Below are 11,157 nucleotides of genomic sequence, written 5' to 3' on the forward strand. Positions count from 1 at the left end.
GACGCGACTGTCATACAAGTGAGTTGTTTAGCGTTTTAAAACCAGGTTTAATTTACCATTTTGTACATGTCAGTAAGTCAAAAATATGACAGTTATAAATTCGTTTAATTTTTTTGGGCTTTTGATTTTGATATTTTATTAGGGACTTTCCGTTTTCAATTTTCCTCGGAGTTCAGTATTTTGGTGACTTTTTTCTGATGACGTATTTTGTAACAAACAACTCCAATGGTACTTAACTATGCCGACTCGTTCCTTCATCCATACGATCAGACTTTATACAGGAGATTGGAAAGAAGAATGAAAGAAAGTTAGCACTAATATTCAACTACACGTTCCGCAATAAATATGTTGTCCTCTCAGTCAGAAATTCGAAGTGTGTGCTATTGTGAAAGCATCTCTCATCGAACTTGAAATAAAGAATAAAGTAGATACAATTGTATGCCTTATCTTGATTTTCATCAAACAGCATGGGTCGGGTAAGAACAAATGTGATCTTTGTGAACTTTCCTTTTCTATATAGTTACATTCAAGCATCGCTTGAATATGAAGTATGCATCTCCCCCTTAATATGATGTCAGAACTTGAATTCCTATCATGATTTCCATGACAGAGGGTCGCTGCTTATTAGGAAGCTATTGAACTAACAGTTTAAACCGGTACCTTGTTGGCAGTTATAGAGTATCTGTTTCACAGCTGGCGACAGATATGTTCTAATTATGAATCACAGCCCATTCTGTTCACCGCGTATTTGATCAACTGTAGTTTGACTGATACCAAACGTACGTGGACCGGGTCAGCTTACCATTTCAGCGCATCGGAGATTACAACAGTCTTTACGTTTGTTTATGAACACATTGATAAAGGCAACATTACTATACCGCTGTTCAAAAATCATACATCAATTGAGAAAAAACAAATCATGGTTACAAACTAAAACCGAGGGAAAATGATCAGTCATAGAGGGAAACAAGAGAACACTGAAGTGCAATAAAATAAAACGCCAACATACATAGAATCGAACAATTTGATAACGACTGTCATATTCCTGACTAGGCATAGGACATTTCTACGAAAAAAGTAATGGGTTGAACATGTTTTTTTGGCTAGCCAAACCTCCGGTTTTATAACAATTTTAAAACTAAGTAGCATCTTATCAAATATACAGTATAAAGCATAACAAAATAACAAAAATTCTATAATATAAACATGAAATATACAATATATAAGGAAGAGACTCAAAGTTTAAATCCCTTTTATCTTATAATTTTTACTTTGTCTCTGCAAATAAAGTATTTTAAAACGTTAATGAAATAGATGGTATGTGCTCGTGCGTTTCAATTAAAATGTTGGTTTTTTTTTTATGTCAAATTAAAAACCTCCTTGATCTTTTAATGTAATCAAAAACCTTTCTTATGTTTAAAGGCTAGTCTTATAATATTACAACGGGTCAACAGCTCTAGATCCCAGACAGGTTTTTTTTTAAATTTTATTTTAAGTAAAGGGTGCAGTGGATAAACCTTAATTGAGTTCTTTCTTGGAGCTTTAATAAATACAAAATGGATTAGAATCAGCATTGATATAAGGTTGGAGTTGAGTAAAGTTGCTAACAATCTATACTGGGCAAATAAATTGTTCTGGTATCGCAAAAGAGAATAAGAGATGGACGACAGATACCAAAGGGGCAGTCAAACTCATAGTTTGAAAATAAACTCACAACGCCATTGCTATAAATAAAAAGACAAACAGACAAATAATAGTAAAGGACTGGGTTTGATCTCAGGTGCTTCGGATGGGTAGGCAGATCCTGTTATAAATGTGTCAGTCATCGTGTTGCTTATGTAAATTGATAATAGTATCCTGTAGTAATAAACTCTTTTTTTCTGTTAAAATATAAATTTCGAGAGTTATCCTACTTTACGTATGAATAAACATAAATTATGATATTGTTCCAGTATGAAAAGGGTATATTAATATCATCATTGTTTCTTGGGGAATACAAAATATTATTTATTGATGGGAGTATTCATTTGTAAGGAAATTGAGATACGCCAACTAGAAGAGAACTTGTAAATTTTATTTCAAATGATATGAAAAAAGTAGAAACACAAAAATACTGAACTTCAAGGAAAATTCAAAAAGGAAAGTCCAAAATCAAAAGGCACAATCAAAAGTCCAAACACATCAAACGAATGGATAACAACTGTCATATTCCTGACTTGGTACAGGCATTTTCTAGTGTAGAGAATGGTGGATTGAACCTGGTTTTATTGCTAGATAAACCTCTCACGTGCATGACAGTCGCATCAAAACAACTGCAAAAATGAAGACAATACGTTATAAATTGCATGAGTCCGGTGCGCTTTTCATTCGGTAGTAACTTGATTTGTAATTATAACTATTCAGTATTGTTTTAATTATCATTTTCTCATTGTAATTTAAAATAAAATTCTGTATGTAATTGTCCCAAAGTGTATAAGAGTCTCCAATAACGACAACAGTAGTATACCGATGATAAAGCTTTTGGTTTTGCCGTTTAATTAACTTTCTGTTTTTAATATTCTTGGAGTTCGATATTTTTGATATTTCAATTTCTTTTCGGGAAAGTTACATAAGTACATCATGACCTCACTTCGAATTCGATTAACGTCGAATTTTCCATTGGCTAGAATTGATATCAATTTTAGCCGTCCAATTTTCAGTATTGGTTCAGTTTCATAGTTTTTCTTATTTTAATTTTTTTTTATCAAATATTGCACTTTGTCAGTCGATTTTAAAACCTATGTAATCCCCGTTTAACCTTTAATCAACGTTTATCTTTGTAGGTGTTAGGTGATCTCTTATAATTTAAGCATCATACATGTATACCTATAAAACGTCATCTAATTACCTGTAATACCTTGTTGTAATATTGAATTCGACATACATATGACATGTTCGTCCTCGTCTAAAATATATTTATACATAAATGTGACAAAGTGAATAGACCATGTATATTAAAATGTCAAGTACATAAATCAGGCAGTTGATTTCCTCTTTGAATTGATTCAATATGGTTCTGGTGTATTTTTAAACTTCCTATAACATGAGAGTATTCAAAGTGCAACTGTTTTTTGACAGTTTTAACATATAATATATTATGTTTATCTATATTCAGGCACACGTTTCCATTTTGTGTTTATTTTGTAGATGTTTCCTTACTTACTATATAGCTCCACCAATTTAATTTTGAATCCTCATTAAATCTTAAAAAGGAGGTTGAACGTAAATCCAAACGATCGATGATTGTGGAATGAGGAGTACCAAAATTGCATCGATGCTTAAATTACATCCGTAAAAATCGAATAACGATTGTTTTATTTTATATACCAAAATTTAAAAACAACTTGACACTAGTCCATGATTACCATTTATATATGTAGAAGTATTTGCCTGTATTGTATTTTAATTTTCAATTTTCTCAAAAGTTGAATTTATGTGGAATGTTTTCCGTAGATTTACTTTTTCGATTTAGAACTTCATCTGTTGATATATACTTCAAAACGTTTTGTATATGTTAAAAATATGTTTGGCTATGCTGAAAGACCGTCAATATATACTAGTCAACAAAAGAAACGATACACGACTTTGAAATAAAATTTATCAAAAAGTATTAAATATAAAAGCAAATGAGATACACTATTTTAAAAGGCTGTCATTTGCAATGTATGCACATGTGATAATGAAAATCAAAACTTGTCGGAAAGTTTCTAAATTCCGTGTTAACGAACATAGGGTGAAAACTAGTTTTGCGGAAAGTTGAATTAAAAATTGATACATAATTTTCTAAGTACTAAATAAAAAATTTAGATTTGTTTAAATATGTTCAATGTGCTAATCAAGTTATGTTCATGTTGTAACAAATGGGTTGAAATAATGTTTATTCAAATTTTTGGGAATAAAAGTGTTTTTTGAAATCTCAAAAAATGCAAAAAAAAAATAATTTTATTTTCGTCTCAAATCAATGCTTTAGATATGAAAACAACACACAGTAAATTTGGAACCTTTCGGATTAGTTTTCAGATTGTTACCGCTTTTTGAATATCACTCTACACATACTGATAATGTATACATTTCAACGATTTCTCGTGGAGCCGAACTTTGCTTAACAAAAAAACAAAGAAACTGTATGATTTTTAAAAACAAATTGATGGCAAACAATGTCTTTACCTTTAAATGAGAGGTTGGCATCATTAGTTGGAACTTCTGTTTTTAAAATTGTCGTTTTATGTAAATTTTGCAAAAAATAAAAAATCTCGAAAAAACGTCACGAAAGCAAAAAAAAATTTTTTTTTAACGGATTCATATTTCCATAATGATTAAGTAATAATTCCTTCAATATTGGTCCAATTAACGAAAAACTTTATCTTTAATTTGAAAAAAAAGTCTTGTATCGTTTCTTTTGTTGACTAGTATATATCAAGCCTCTAGACAACTGGGAGAACTGTGTCTTTCCGACATTAGTTTATTATAGATGTCAACAAATATGTTAAATTTTAATCAAGATAAAATCGAACTAATCATATTCACACTGAAACAATGGAGGGCAAGTATACAAAATCTTCAACTCAAAGTCGACAATACAGTGATAAGTAGTACATCCTGTGTGAAAAACCTAAGAGTATATTTTGATCAACATCTTACGATGAAACAGAAAGTTTCTGTCATAGTAAAGCTTGTCAAATTCACATCAGTAAAATTGGACGCATTCGCAGCTTTATAACAACAATCACTTGCAAGATACTAGTAAACAGTCTAGTAACATCAAGACTTGATTATCGGAATATTCTGTTAAACGGTATAAACAAGACTACGATGAACAGATTACAAAAAGTACAAAATACAGCAGCTCGTCTTATCACCAGGACAAGAAAACATGACCATATTACGCCGATACTTGCTGATTTCCACTGGCTATCCGTCCAATACCGACCACAATTCACAATACTTATGTGTACTGCGCTTTGAATTGCATTGGTCCTGTCTACATTCGGGAACTAGTCAATCTACACGTGCCAAACCAATCTTTGTGTTCAGGCTCCACAAAACTACTTCCAAAGGTGCAGACGAAGACGTACGGCGAAAGACAATTTGAATGGGCAGCTGCATTTCCATGGAACCATCTCCAGAACAGTTTATAACAATCCAAGTCCGTAGAATGTTTTAAATCTTTAGCCCAAATTTCATTTTTTATCGCATTGCTTTTTTAATCAGATTTATTTCTTTTCTCTTTTACGGGTTTTTAACTCGTTTTGTTTTACTTTTTAATGCAAATTTTTGTATTCCTGTTTTGGGGTCTTTGCTTGTTTTGCATGCTTTCAACCTATTACTTCAAGGATTGTAAACTTTTATAGTTTAGGTTTTACATTTTATTCGTATTAAAATAATTATGTTATGGTAGCGTTTTGTTGTATATTTTAATTCAGTATTTGAATCTGACACAGGGCATGTTTTATGTTGAATGTTTATGTTTTTGTCTTTGATTTATTTAAATACCATGCTGAAGGTACAGCGCCTAAGATTAGTTTTAATTTTTCATAAAGGGCCCTTTATAAATTTTCACTTTTTTTATTATTATTATATATATAAATCATCAAAATATAAAATGTTAAGTGTCTTGGGAAATTTATTAGGTTTTCGCTGCTAATTTTGCCAGATGATATATAATTTGGTACTGAGACGTTATAAATGGTATACCCTTTTCTCATTCGTAAAAGCCTTACATTAATCAATTGTTTCTGAAATCCCTCGTATATAATTGTTCTTTGAAGAATACTTGGCTCATTGGGAATCATCGCATATCTCCTTTTTCATAAACAGGCTTGGTATTTACAAAATTTTAAATGAAAGGTAAGCATCCTGGATGACTGTGCAATGACACTCTATAAAATTCAAACAGTTTACTTAAATATTGTGCTCAGTAGTTCCAGAGCGTATAATTGAATATTTTCACAATGCATTATCTATTTTGGTCCATGTATCATACAAACACTCAGACTTTGGCCCAAGGTCCCGACATAAAGTCGAAGAACCACCTTTATCAATTTATAATAATACAATTGTCCGTGCTGCTTATTATCATGTTGAAATACATATTGACAATCATCTATTCATTTTTTTTTTTAGATATATACATTTATTACACTTCAAAACATGGTGTTGAAAAAAGTTTTTAAAAATGATAAAATAATTCTATACATGTAAGTGATACCCAGAGAAATATAAGGGATTTTTCAAGGCCAATAATTCATAGTTCACTTGGACTGGCATATATTTCTTTTAACTTTTTTACACTGTCATCATTAAATTAATAGCATTATATCATATTTCGTTACATTTTTTTAAATACTCCCTTTTACTGGACCAAATGCATACACCAATCAGACCGAAGAAAGTGCTGAGATAGTTTTGTTAGGATCAACGTGGCAGAGGCTCAGCTGACTTTGTTTGGTGTCCAATAGTCCAGACGGTTATCGAAAGACAAAGAGAGATCCGAATCAAGTTTCATTTTGATGATTATTATCCGATGATCTCCTCGAATTCGCTACATCTTATAGACATATAGATATACATATTGAATTAAATTCTCGTTAAAAATATTATGTGTTTGCACTTGGGCGTACATCATTACGGAACAGTTTTTAAACATCACACCTTGAAAGACTGAAAGTGTGATCGGATGACAGCAATGGTCATTGATCCTGACACATAATACACTGAAGATCAAGTGGATGTGGACTTTCCACTCGTTTTCTATGGATCGGACATGCAATTTCTATTGTCCAGTGCATATGCTTGTTATTTTTGGCAGATCTGATAAACTCAACATAGATACCAGGCAAAGGCTCAGTTTTGACCTATAATGGTTTACTTTTGCAAGTTGTGACTTAGATGGAGAGTTGTCGCATTGGCAGTCAAATCACATTTTCTTACATGCATAATGTTATACACAGTATGCAGTGCACGCAAAAGTCCCGTCAACAAAAGACGCATCAGTGCCGTTCCAATCAAAAAGTTAAAAAGACCAAATAAAGTACGAAGTTCTAAACCATGTCACTTGTAGGAAACTTTCTTCTCTTTTTTACCCAAAAGTCAATGGGTCTTACAATTTAAAGCATGTTGTTATTAACATATATGTGTTGTTGCTTTTAAGATTTTAAAAATAAAATAGACTTTTTATCTTGCCCTGAATAAGGGCATTGTAAAAGACACTGAAAAAAAAACCCGCACCAAACCTCTATAGCCATAGATTTCTGTTTATGCTGTGAATTTCTAATATGATTTTACCGCAATTCGATGTTCTTGGCATAATTTACATGCTTATATAACATATTTATGTGCTTTTGATTCAAATGCTGTTTTATTCTAATGCCTATTTGTGCTTACATGTTACCTTTGCTTTATGTGATATTTTTTGTATATGTTGTCACCAATTGAAAGAACCATCTAAAGCTCTTGTTAAATCTTTTCTGTATATATGTGTCTATCAAATACAATTAAATTACTTAATTACTTATTTAAATACTTATCTATGTTTAATAACAAAAGTTAATTCTTTGTCGTCATATCCAGTGTACATAACGCTTTAAATATTACAAACATTTAACGCAAGGATACAAAACAAAAAAAATACAAATACAAATTTAAAAAAATCAAGTAATGATTGCTGAAAGGCAAAAACAATTCTTCTTTTATGGGTACGTGTTATTTCGTTATTTCTTTAAAACATACTTTTTCAATAATATACAGGATTTGTATTAAAGCAAAACGGATTTATTTGGGGGACGAATTCTAATTGCATTAGATTTTGCATATTTGATCATAAATTATCTTGAGCATTACAGAGAAAACACAAGTTGTCGTAAAGTGCATCTGAATTAGGAATAAGTAATAAGTACTGTTTATTTTACTTCATTGAATCTTTCTTAAATAAAAAAAAACAAAACACAGAAATACCTAGGGTAATTGATTCAAATTTATCAATGGTCAACAAAATAAGTTCTTGAAATTAAGTGAATTATGATTTAAAAGGTAAAATAACAAAATTACTGAACTCGGAGGAAAATTCTAAACGGCAACAGCAGCTTGACCGTTGACTTATAAAGAGTGGCAACATGCAGTAATTTACTGATGTTTAAAGGGATAAAATGGTGAATTATTGGAGGTTTATTTCGTTGATGAAAATACGTCAATTGGTAGTGTTGTCTCTTTTGTTCGCAAGTATCGTGTCTCACGATGTAATTGAACACGTGACGTATACAGTTCGTTGGTGCATGCTACATGCCCTGATATACAAGTACATACATGTATATCAACTATGAGAGACCACTTCCTTTAGTGTCTGACCGATGTTCTATATATTCTAATGATAATTTAAACAATGATTTTGTTTTATAATAAATATTCAGAATTGAACAGATACAAAGAGCACGTGCGTGTTTTTGAATTAATTAATATAATTATACATATACATGTCCATGTAGTCACAATAGAAAGTTTGACCTATCAGCATCTACTGACGTTCTTCAGATATACATGTCAAGACGTATACTATTAAATTGACTACCGTTGTGATATTTTATTCCTATATTTATACCAATAATTTGACCTCGAGACGTTTCCTAAATGACAAATAGATTACATATTAATAAATATAGTATGCAAAGACAATGATGATATGAAAATAAAAAAATATATTTAGAGTTAATTATGTGTTCATTTACCTCCCACTGATCAAGGTCACTACGCCCTCTGAACATGCTTCTATAAAAAAAAATATACACTTTATAAAAAATCTATGTTTTACGTTATTGACTAAACAACTTGCCACGTGGTACTGTTACAACCATGTAAATTGCACTTATTATCTATAACTTCAAAGGAGTGTAGTTTCGGATAACCATAAGCACTGGCACTTGAAAAAATTATGATCAATTTCTCCAAATTTGTAAACTTAACAATTTAATTCTTCTTTAAAAAAAAAAGTGTAGTTGCTAACCAAAGATGTGGTATGAGTGCCAATGAGACAACTCTCTATCCAAATAACATTCTTATAACATATATTCCATTCTTTCATGTTCTTATGTTTTGATCTAGTTATCGTACATAAAACAAGTCTGTTGATTTACGTGAACCGCTGATGATTTTTTTACTCCAAACGCTACGGAGTCAATTAAGTCGCACCAGGAACCATTAAAGGCGCCAATTGCATTCCACTTCAAATGCTCATTTTGAAAATCCTAAATATATGACAACTGTTGATGAAACCAAAATAGTTAAGCAGTAAATATGCTCTCTGGTGTTAAGGAATAAAAAGTATTTAAGTTAGTACATATTTCATTTTTTTTTTAAAGTAGGGTATGTGAGTAAGATTGAGAATGGAAATGGGGAATGTGTCAAAGAGACAAAAACCCGACCATAGAAAAAAAAACAACAGCAGAAGGTCACCAACAGGTCTTCAATGTAGCGAGAAATTCCCGCACCCGGAGGCGTTCTTCAGCTGGCCCCATAACAAATATATACTAGTTCAGTGATAATGAACGCCATACTAATTTCCAAATTGTACACAAGAAACTAAAATTAAAATAATACAAGACTAACAAAGAGTAGTTTGTTTACCTACGATGTAACTAAGAAGGAAGTGTGTTTTATTTGACTAATTACCAGAAAGAAATATTGAATAGTAATTTACTTCATGCAATCAGTTTGGTTCAACTAATGTAAGAAGAAACACGTATCATGGTTACAAATCGTTTGATCAAATATGAGCACCAGTCTCATCAAAAAGAAAATCAAAACCATTTCACTATAAAAAAAAGAAGATGTGGTATGATTGAAAATGAGACAACTATCCACAAGACCAAAATGACACAAACATTAACGATTATAGGTCATCATACGGCCTTCAACAATGAGCAAAGACCATACCGCATATAGTAAGCTATAAAAGGCCCCGATAAGACAATGTAAAACAATTCATTCAAACGATAAAACTAACGGCCTTATGTATGTAAAAAAAAAAAAAAAAAAAAAAAATGAACGAAAAACAAATATGTAACACATAAACAACCGACAAGCATATTTGTATATAAACATTGATGACGGAGAAGGGGGAATATGTCAATGAAACACCAATCAAAATAGAACAAAAACTACATAACTATATAAATGAGTATTTGCTTGTCTGTACAACATGTGTAAATAGGAATCTAAAAAAATTATTAAAAAAATTATTAAACAAATGTAAAAGAAATTCATCAAAAAATTTAATGATTACTATACACACAAAATGCCACAAAATTACCAACCACATAAAACACTAAATCCACTGAGAATGTTCTTGTTTTTGGATAGTGTCTTCATGAAATGATCCTGTGATGACAGGGCTTAACTGACTATTTTAAATCTCCACTCTCCCGCTATTAATCTCTACCAGAGAACCAATAAAAGTGACATAAAAGTATATATAGATATAGGAAGATGTGGTGTGAGTGCCAATGAGACAACTCTCCATCCAAATAACAATTTAAAAAAGTAAACCATAATAGGTTAAAGTACGGCCTTCAACACGAAGCCTTGGCTCACACCGAACAGCAAGCTATAAAGGGCCCCAAAATTACTAGTGTAAAACCATTCAAACGGGAAAACCAACGGTTTAATCTATATAAACAAAACGAGAAACATACAACAAAAAATAATCTCAGTAAAAACATACTCTTTCCAGTTGGCCCATACTTTGATATATCTAATGATAGCTGATAGACGCATGTCGTATGATATATTAATAATATCGTATGAACATCTAGATCGTATTATTTGTTTTATATATTATTCTAATGCATGGGCCTAAAGTTTAGCATCATTGTATATTCTCACATAGCTTTCAACTGTTTAAACACATGAAAACTTATCATCCTATATTAGAAGCTAAAGAACATATCGAGTACAGTTTATATTCTCGCTTTTTAAAACAGTCATTATGAATACGTTCTTTATACTGTTTGGTAAGCCAACCATAAATGTCTGTAGCGTATAAACACTAAAACAACCAAGCACGGAATATCTAAAACTGTTTAAGGCCAACACTTTTGTTAAGGATAATCACATTCTTAGTTTCAGTAC

The sequence above is a fragment of the Mytilus trossulus genome, chromosome 12 (assembly GCF_036588685.1).
Source record: "Mytilus trossulus isolate FHL-02 chromosome 12, PNRI_Mtr1.1.1.hap1, whole genome shotgun sequence".
Taxonomy (NCBI): Eukaryota; Metazoa; Mollusca; class Bivalvia; order Mytilida; family Mytilidae; genus Mytilus; species Mytilus trossulus.